This window comes from Danio rerio, chromosome 6 (genome assembly GCF_049306965.1).
Source record: "Danio rerio strain Tuebingen ecotype United States chromosome 6, GRCz12tu, whole genome shotgun sequence".
NCBI lineage: Eukaryota > Metazoa > Chordata > Actinopteri > Cypriniformes > Danionidae > Danio > Danio rerio.
The window spans coordinates 6,392,476-6,402,500 of NC_133181.1; the positions used below are offsets into that span (position 1 = coordinate 6,392,476).

General features: G+C 36.1%; 1 long non-coding RNA gene across 2 annotated transcripts in view; it reads right to left on the reverse strand.

The window, feature by feature from the left end:
• Positions 1-350: 350 nt before the first annotated feature.
• LOC141386167 (uncharacterized) overlaps positions 351-10,025 on the reverse strand; it is a 197,489-nt gene continuing 187,814 nt past the window's right edge. For both annotated transcript variants that reach the window (XR_012407583.1, XR_012407585.1), the window contains exons 6-7: positions 4,028-4,135; positions 351-714 (exon numbers count right to left, since the gene is read on the reverse strand). This is a non-coding gene — a long non-coding RNA (uncharacterized lncRNA). The remainder of the gene's footprint in view (positions 715-4,027; positions 4,136-10,025) is intronic.

The following is a 10,025-nucleotide window of genomic DNA, read 5'->3' on the forward strand; positions in this document are numbered from 1 at the left end:
GATTGTGTGAGATGAAAACATGACCTCTCTGTACAGAACTGTAAAAATTGTAATATTTTTAATATCTAATCTTTTTTCTAATCCCGCCCTTTTTCGCAATGCCATATGACATCATTCCGCAAGTTCAAACTCTAGTGTGACCGCGGCTTGAATTGCTCAACAAATCATATAGGAGTCGGGATAATCAATTAAAAATAAACATATAAGACAATTAAAGTGTTTTTTGATGATGATGTCTTTTGTTGGAGACCCCCAAAACAAAAATATGATTATTTTCAATGCATAATAGGACTCTTTTTTTTTTTAATAATAAAAAAAAATGGAAAAAAAAACACGAGAAACAAAACATATGTAAAATTGTGTAATTTGTATTTGTTTTTGCAAAGTTTTACTAAAATTTAAATGTATTATCGTCTAATTCCCAAGATGTTTAGGAAAGAGAATTATTAAGAGAGAATTATTTTACAGACAGAAAGAATTATTCACACTTTTTGCTTTGGTTATAATGCTAACAAATAAAAAAGAAGAGGAAGAAAAAGGAAGAAGAAGAATAAAGCCTTCATTGGCCTCTCAAGGCTGCTGGAATGACATCAGTATCCTGCTTTAGCGACTTCCAGCGATTGGTTTTGGGTCCAAAAATAACCGCCTAGGGCGCGAGTATACGCTGCAGCCCCCAACCTCCTCCTCTCCATCTCCATCTTCATGTCTTTCTCCCTGCAGCAAGTTGATGTTGTAATTCAGAACAGCTTCAAATATCTCTCTGCTTGTAAAAACAAAATCGCCTTTCTTTCCAGTCCACAAAGGAAAGTAAATAAATAAATAAAACAAATGACAAAGACATACACAATTTCACCAAAAGATAGGCTTACAGAGTTCCCCCTGGCTTCAGATGGCAAATATTTGATATCTGACAGACATTAGCAAACAGGATTCAGCCATCATTTCAGTTCTTTGCCAGAAAGAAAGTGTACTTTTATGACACGTAGATTATTGTGCTGTCGATCATGACCTGAATATCATACGATCTTCACGTCGAGCTTCTGACTCGTTATACTTTAAATAGCTCAATCAACACATCAGTCACGATTTGAAACATTCACACCGATGGCGGTTTCTCCTGAAGCCTGTGCAACCTGAGAAAGTCTCAGTCATTAATGGCTCCAGAATAATGGTCAGTCACAGTGTTCAATATTCTGTTCACTTTTCTATTGCCCAAAAGAAACATTTTGTATAAAAATATGCTGAACATTTCAAACACTTACAGCTGTTTGGTTAAAATTGCTGTCAAGTTTTGTTAACAAACCACATGTAGGACACACTCTCTTCTCTCTGTATGGACCAGACACTTACTTATCAACACTCCATGTTTTTGGAAAATATTGTGAAATTCTTAATGTACAATCTATTCTTTCTAAAACAATAATTCAGCCATTCATTCATTTTTCTTCAGCTAAGTCTCTATTTCACAGGTGGTCACAGCGGAATGAACTGCCAACTATTCCGGCATATGTTTCACACTGCGGATGCCATTTCAGCCACTACCCAGCAGGGACTCCAACCAGTGACCTTCTAGCTGTGAGATAGCAGTGCTAACCACTGAGCCACCATGCTGCCCATAATTCAACCATATTGTGTAAATAAGACAATCTAATAACTATCTTACTGACGAGAAAGTAATTTTATCAGAGGAGACACTTTGTTCAAGTGCTTAAACTAATAAGAAATTTAACTTTTTTGTGGAGTGAAACGATCTCTAGTTTCAGAAGGAATGCTAATGCATAATTGTGTTTTTTTGTATAGCTAATAATGTTATGTTTTGGTTATTATATTATTATTTATTATTATTATAAAATGTTTAATTAGTAATTTGGATTAATAACACTACTAATAACATATAATAATAATTAATAATAATAATAATAATAATAATAATAATAATATTATTATTATTATTATTATTATTATTATTATTGGGTAACGCAGTGACGCAGTGGATAGTGTTGTCGCCTCACAGCAAGAAGGTCGCTGGGTCGCTGAGTCTAACCTCGGCTGAGTTGGCGTTTCTGTGTGGAGTTTGCATGTTCTGAATGAATAAATGAATTTAACATTTACACTGGTATATAGGGAGTAAAAAAGAAGAAGACAGATAAACCAAAAGAAAACTTATGTGCAATTTCACAAACAAAAAAACAAACAAACAAACATATAGACCAACAAACAAACAATAAATAAACAAACAAACAAACGAACGAACGAACGAATGAATGAATGAATGAATGAAATAAAAACAATCAAATAAATAAATAAATGAATGAACGAACACTTAAATTATTGAATGAATAAATGAACAAACAAACAAACAAATGAATGAACAAACAAACAAATAAATGAATGAATACATAAATAAAATTAACTAACAAATACATAAATTAATAAAAGGAATGAATGAATTAACAAATGAAGGAAGGAAGGAATGAAGGAAGGAAGGAAGGAAGGAAGGAAGGAACGAATGAATGAACGAACGAACGAACGAATGAATGAATGAAATAACAAACACACAAATACGAAAATAAATGAATTAACTAACAAATAAATAAACAAACAAACAAACAAACAAACAAACAAACAAACAATACATTAATGAATGCACAAACAAACAAACAAACAATTAAATAAATGAACTAACAAATAAATAACCAATTAAATGAATGAATGAATGAATAAATGAATGAATGAATAAATGAAATAACAAAGAAACAAATAGACAAGTAAATAAATTAATAAATGCATGACCTAACAAATAAATAAATAAATAAATAAATAAATAAATAAATAAATAAATAAATAAATAAACAAATAAACAAGTGGACAAACAAGTGAACGAACAAACACATAAATGAATGAATGAATAAATGAACAAACTAACAAACAAATAAATGAATGAACTAACAAATACATTAATAAATGAATGAATGAACAAACAAACAAACACAAACAAATCAATGAATGATTGAATGAACAAACAAACAAACAAACAATCTAGTAAACAAAGTAACAAAAAAAAAAAAAACACAGATATTTCTCTACCACCAATCATTCAATTGACCAGGTGTTCATGTGCACATATATATAACCAATCTAGCAGCAATAATATATGTCACAAGTCACATAAGAATCCTTCAGTTCCCGTCATGTGAACGTACAGCTGAAGGGCAATGTTGGGCTGAGATTAGAGGTGTTCACACCGGTTGATTTGTGGCAGAGGGACATGTCAATAGGTCTAATGTCAGTGGGCTCAGAGGTTACGCTCCTCTGTGGCTGGTGGATTACAGTCTAATACAGCCTGTCACACTGGTGCACAGAGAGCACAACACACACTGATTAATGCTCAGACTGAGTGTGTCAACATATACAACACTGGGAATTCTTCCAATAAAGCACGTTTACTTGAATATTTCAGCACACTATAAATGGAATTTGATATGGCGTAGTATATCTACCATTTTGGTCTAAGTGAAGTCGGGCTTTGCAGATATTAATAACAAATATTTCAAGGAGAAGGTAATATTGAGATAATGTTTCTGATGCGAGGATGAAATTGCAAGGTCAAAATTATCTAGCTTATTATATGTATAGCTTGAAATCAATTTCAAATAAAACGCCTGCTGAAAGCATACATGTGGTTCAGAGAGCGTCTTGAGTCTTCTTTCCCATAATGAACACTTTTCGACAGATATAAATTATAATTTATGTCTTCATGTCTTGCACAATTTTGTATTATTATTGTTATTGTTTTGTTGTTGTTGTCTATGATGAAAGAAATGAAACTACTGGCTTTCATTCAAAGAGCATTTATATTGGATTAAGTGAAAAAACAACAATATATATAGGCTCATTCTGAACTTGTAGTTCTATATACAATTTTTGAATATCGTAAATTATGTAGCCAGAAATACGAAAATAGCTGCATTTTATCTTTAAAACGAACGCTACGGGGCGATATGATGCTGTTCCTTGTCATGCTTACCTTCATATGGAAGGCTTTCCTGCTGTTACCAGTTTGTCCAGTAGCTCGCCAAGTACATCAGCTGACTTATATGTAGAGAGGAGTTGATTGCGATGATGGGGTTCAAGTCTGGCGAAGAACAATTCCAGAATGCAGGTAAGACAAAAAACTAAAAATAAATAAAATAAATAAGTAAATAATGGAGTGAGAATGTGGTAAAATCTGAAAACATGGTAAAAATCAGGAGGCTTTTCTTTTTTCTGGGTGGCTTTTCAAAACACTTTTGGCTGGGTTTAGGTAAGTTAGTGGGCACTGGTCAATCTGTGATTTTGAAAACACTATTGGTTGAGTTTAGGGAAGAAGGATGGTGGGGGTATCGGTCAGATGGTTGGTCGGGTAGTAGTCATTCGACAGTGGCCTCTGGTGGATTTACGCCAAAAGAGCATGGGCGAATTGCACTTGTGATGCCAGAAAAAGTGTACACAGTGACCTCTGGTGGATTCGCAAAAACAAAAACCACAAAAAACATACTCTCTGGAATGTATTTGGCACTTAGCAAATATGTATATAGGGGTACATTTGAGATAGAGCCTGGTTAGGAAAAAAAAAAGTGGTTTTATTTAATTTGTCTTTGCAACAAACAAAATAGTAAAGATTAAAAGCAGTTTTTTTTTCTCAAAGTTGCATTTTTATTTTAAATGCAGCAGTTGTCCTGTGACCACATGAAAATAGTTCTGTTTATTCTTATTATTGTTCTGCAATAAATAGAAGCCACTTCTAAAATATTAATTTCAGGTGTTGGTCAGAACATAAACTCATTTTTAATATGGTAAATATTTCTCCTATCACATGTCATTTCTTTTATTTAAAACACGACTTAAATCAGTCTTAACAGCCTTTAGGCTTGATAGTTTGGCACATTTCTGTTGATGCCATCAATCCAGCAACCTGCGGTTGCGTGTGTTTTGAAACATGTGTGCAATACCTAGTTCAACCACTGGATGTCAAACCTACATACTGCACCTTTAAAAACAAGCAAAATAATTTGCCAATGAGGTAGACAAAATAAGATCATTTAAAATGAAAACAATATGATTTGCTTCCCTCATTGTCAGATTATTTTGTTTTCGATTTTATAACACTTTTTTTAATATTAAAAACAAAACAAAAACTAAGTAAGAAAAGCATTTTTGCTATTATTATTGCAGTCACATTGTCAGAAATACAATATACTTTGTACTAAAAGAGATATAATATATCCCGTTTAAACATCACTAAAAACAAAATAATCAGGAATTAGACTGCTTGCAGATCAGATCTCCAGATGAAACAAATGAAACTATTCAGACCGAAAAAAACAAGCTATATAAATTAAACAGCTATCACTTTTAACTGTAGAACTATATACTGTATAACTAAAGCCCAATGCATGGACTTGGGAATTGTGCAGCTGCGCATTGATGGATTTGCTCTTCAGTGTTTGGACTTTCAGCAGTGAAAATTAAACCAAACTGAACTGAACTAAACTTCCCCTCTGAAAACTGGACTGACACAAGCTTCAATTTTAATATACTGGAACATCTATGTTAAGCTGCTTTGACACAATCTACACTGTAAAAGTGCTATAGAAAAAAAAATGAATTGAAATGAATTGAATTGTATCTCTGTTCAGAAAACTCAAGTCAAGGTCAATATCATCCATTTATTATGTGTGCAGTGTGAAAAGTTGCCATGGATAAAAAGTATTTGTTAAATGCGAACTACTCCTCTCAACGTATGTTTCAGATACAATGAGATGTATTTGAAACAATGGATGCTTTAGGATGGACAGAAATTATGATTAGTATACACACTTTAAGTTATCTATGTCACTGACAGGTCAACACTGCTGTGCAATTATTTATATCTGGTCTATTATTGAGGCTCCATCAAAGTCACATTTCTCTGCTGAACAATATAAATATAAAACAAACTCTATCTGAGTCGCTTTATATTCTGTTTAGGGGGTCTTTTTTATATCTATCAAAAGTCTGGCCGAGCAAGAGTGCCGCATAATAATTCGAAAGAGCTTTTGCTAGACCGGTGTATAAATATTGATTGTCCAATACTAAAACAAAATGAACAGTGGTTGGTCAGATTGCATGCCGATCCCACTTTGTATTCCCGTCTAAATAGCATGATAGTATCAACATTTCTTGTTGCTGTTTATTGTTGAAGCTTTTATCAGAGTATACAGTATTATCATGGTGACCTAGGCAGCAAAAAATGTCATTTATCAGGTATAATAACAGTAGTATAGTGAGTAGTACACACAGTATATTAGCCTATTGTATGTCAAAACTAAATAAATGTGTTAAGCAAATTACATTTAACAGGAATATAAAGTACTATAAGTAACATTTTTAAATAAAGTCTCAATAGGAATTGTCAGTTCTTGGATTAAAATCAGCAGTGGGAAAAATCTAGATTTATTACTTTTATTAAGGTCATATTAGTATAAAATACAACTGGATATCAAGTCTATGCGAATAAATGCATAGACATCCTGCAGCATTCACGCAAATGAGGCGGCACAAGTCAAACGAATTATGTAAATTAAGCATTTCGCGAGTTTGATGCTTACAACGCGAACCGCTTGAGTTGGAAAGTCTGATGTCTTACGTGGACATTCAGACAAAATGTTCACGTTTCTATTCATTTCCCATTGAATGTCCCATTAGGTGTTGACTAAGACTTGAAATTACAATATCACCGGCCACTTTATTAGGTACACCTGTCCAACTGCTCATTAATGCAAATTTCAAATCAGCCAATCACATGGCAGCAACTCAATGCATTTAGGCATGTAGACATGGTCGATCTGCTGCAGTTCAAACCAATCATCAGAATGGGGAAGAAATGTGATTTAGGTGACTTTGAACGTGGCATGGTTGTTGTGGAATTGTATTTCAGAAACTGCTGATCTACTGGGATTTTCATGCACAACCATCTCCAGGGTTTACAGAGAATGGTCAGAGGAGAATGGCCAGAATGGTTCCAGTTTATAGAAAGGCAACAGTAACTCAAATAACTACTCGTCACAACCGAGGTATGTAGAAGAGCATCTCTGGACGCACAACATGTCCAACCTTAAGGCAGATGAGCTACAGCAGCAGAAGACCACATTGGGTGCCACTCCTGTCAGCTAAGAGGTAACAATTGGCACAGACTCACCAAAATTGAACAATAGAAGATTGGAAAAAAAGTTCCCTGGTCTGATGAGTCTCGATTTCTGCTGCAACATTTTCTTTTTAGCTTAGTCCCTTTATCAATCTGGGGTCACCACAGCGGAATGAACCGCCAACTTATCCAGCACATGTTTTACGCAGTGGAAGCCCTTCCGCTGCCCATCTTTGGGAAACATTCATACACACTCATACACTACGGACAATTTAGCCTACCCAATTCACCTGTACCGCATGTCTTTGGACTATAGGGGAAACCGGAGCACCTGGAGGAAACCCACATGAATGCAGGGAGAACATTAAACTCCCCACAGAAATACCAACTGACCCAGCCGAGGCTCGAACCAGAGACGATCTTGCTGTGAGGCGACAGCACTACCTACTGCGCCACTGCGTCGCCACACAAAACATTGTTCGGAGACATAATAGTTAATTAATTCTTTAATCAAATGCAAAGCTGACCGAAAAAGCTGGTGGAGTATACACTAACTTGCGCATTATTCAGTCACAAGATGGCATCAAACAGTCAAAAATGCAAAGCTGACAAAAACTGAAGCAGCTGGATAAAGCATATGCCACCCTACCAGCCTGATCTCACGAGAAAACGTAAGTATTTAATGTTTTGCAAGTTTAGTGGCTAATTCGTACGAAATGGTACAATTTTAAAAAGGAGGCGTGGCACCTGACCCCACCCCTAACCCCAACCGTCATTGGGGGATAAGCAAATCGTACTAAATTGTACAAATTAGATCGTACGAATTCATACGAATTAGCCACTAAATGAAAAAGTTACGAATTGCCATGAGATTGTGTTAACTGTTCACAAGAAGCCACCAAACATGGATGTAAACATCCTCACTGACTGTCAGGGTGATTCAACGTTCCTGAATGAGCCTGTGTTGTTTAGCGGTTGTTATCTCAAAATAACAGACCTTGGAATTACACGACTTGATCAGAATCAAGTATTCCAGACAGATGTATAATAATCTGACAACCTTCTGGATGTACAATATCCCTAACATATTGAATTATTGAGTATTGGCATATGTAGCTCTCGGCCTAAATTAGACCCCGACATTACACTAGACATTCAGTCTGACAAAAGCAGCTGTTTGATTTCTATCAGCAAACACGTTTCACGATAACAAATTCAACAGGTGTCCCACGTCGTCCCCAAAAGGAGCATCATAGTCTTTCTTAAAACACAAGATCAGCAGCGGCACAGTTGTCAGCGCTTGTTCTTTTGTTCGGCGCTTGTTGCTTACATTTGCGAAGGGAATAAACAGTGGAAAAAATAAAGCATTCCTCTGCGGTGCTATGGTGCGATGTTCGTTGCGCGCTTTCATTTGTCGGCGAGGGCCATTCAGCATTGATTAACATTAGGGAGCTGTTGCTCTGCTTGAAGCATCTACACCAGGGACGCAGCAAGCAACACAACAAGCCTTCATTTCAAAAAAAAAAAAAAGAAGAAGAAGGAGAATAATAACAGCAAATATTCAAAGTGAGGAGTCTTTTCATTTCATTGTCATTGTATTCCCGTCTGTTGTGGAGGTGGCCTGATCACAAGTTTCAGGGGCTAAAGGGGATTTCTAGCTGATTTGGTGAAGTGGCAACCTGTATCCCATATCTCCCCATGGCAACGAGCCAGGACGGCGAGGAGCACGCTGAGATATTATAGGCTGGAAGATTAAAATGGCCCCTAGCTGTTGAGAGGGTGAGCGGGGTCCCCTCTCCCATCGCGCATGGAAGCAAATTAGCCAGTCGCAGCAGGGCGTGTTTATGTGTGTGTGTGTGTGTGTGTGTGTGTGTGTGTGTGTGTGTGCATGTGTGTGTGTGCATGTGTGTGTGAAAGACAATGTTTACTTTGCACTCACCTCTCCCACATCTCTACAGACAGAAATAAGAGAAAGATAGAAAGTGTGTAAGAGAGAGTAAGCGCAGCCAAGAGAATTCACTGCAGGCCAAAGCAAACATGTGTAAATAAGCACACATGAAACAGCGTGAGTAACACTTCTACACACTTACAGCTCTTTAAATAAAATGTATACAAATCTGTCTATTCATTTATCCATCTATCCATTCTTCCATCCATTTATCCATTTATCCAACCAACCATCTATCTGTCTATCTACAGACGTGGACAATATTGTTGATGCCCTTCTTTCATCCGTCTGTCTGTCTATCTGTCTATCTATATACAGTATCTATCTATACATCTATCTACATCCATTCATCTGTATACAGTATCTGTATAGTATTTGTCCGTCCATTTCTTTATCTATCCAATCTTCCAATCATCCATCCATCAATATTTAAATATATTATCTGTATACAGTATCCATCCACCCATATAAAGTATTTGTATATAGTATCCATCCATCCATCCGTCCATCCATCCATCCATCCATCCATCCATCCATCCATCCATCCATCCATCCATCCATCCATCCATACATCTACAATTCCTTCCATCCATCCATCCATCCAATCATCCATATATCCATCCATCCACAATTCCTTCCATCCATCCATCCATCCATCCATCCATCCATCCACAATCCCATCCATCCATCCATCCATCCATCCACAATCCCATCCATCCATCCGTCCATCCATCCATCCATCCATAATTCCTTCCAACCATCCATCCAACCATCCATCCATCTATCTATCCATAATTCCATCAGTCCATCCATCCATCCATCCATCCATCCATCCATCCATCCACAATCCCATTCATCCATTAATTCATCCATCCATCCAACCATCCATCCATCCATCCACAATTCCTTCCA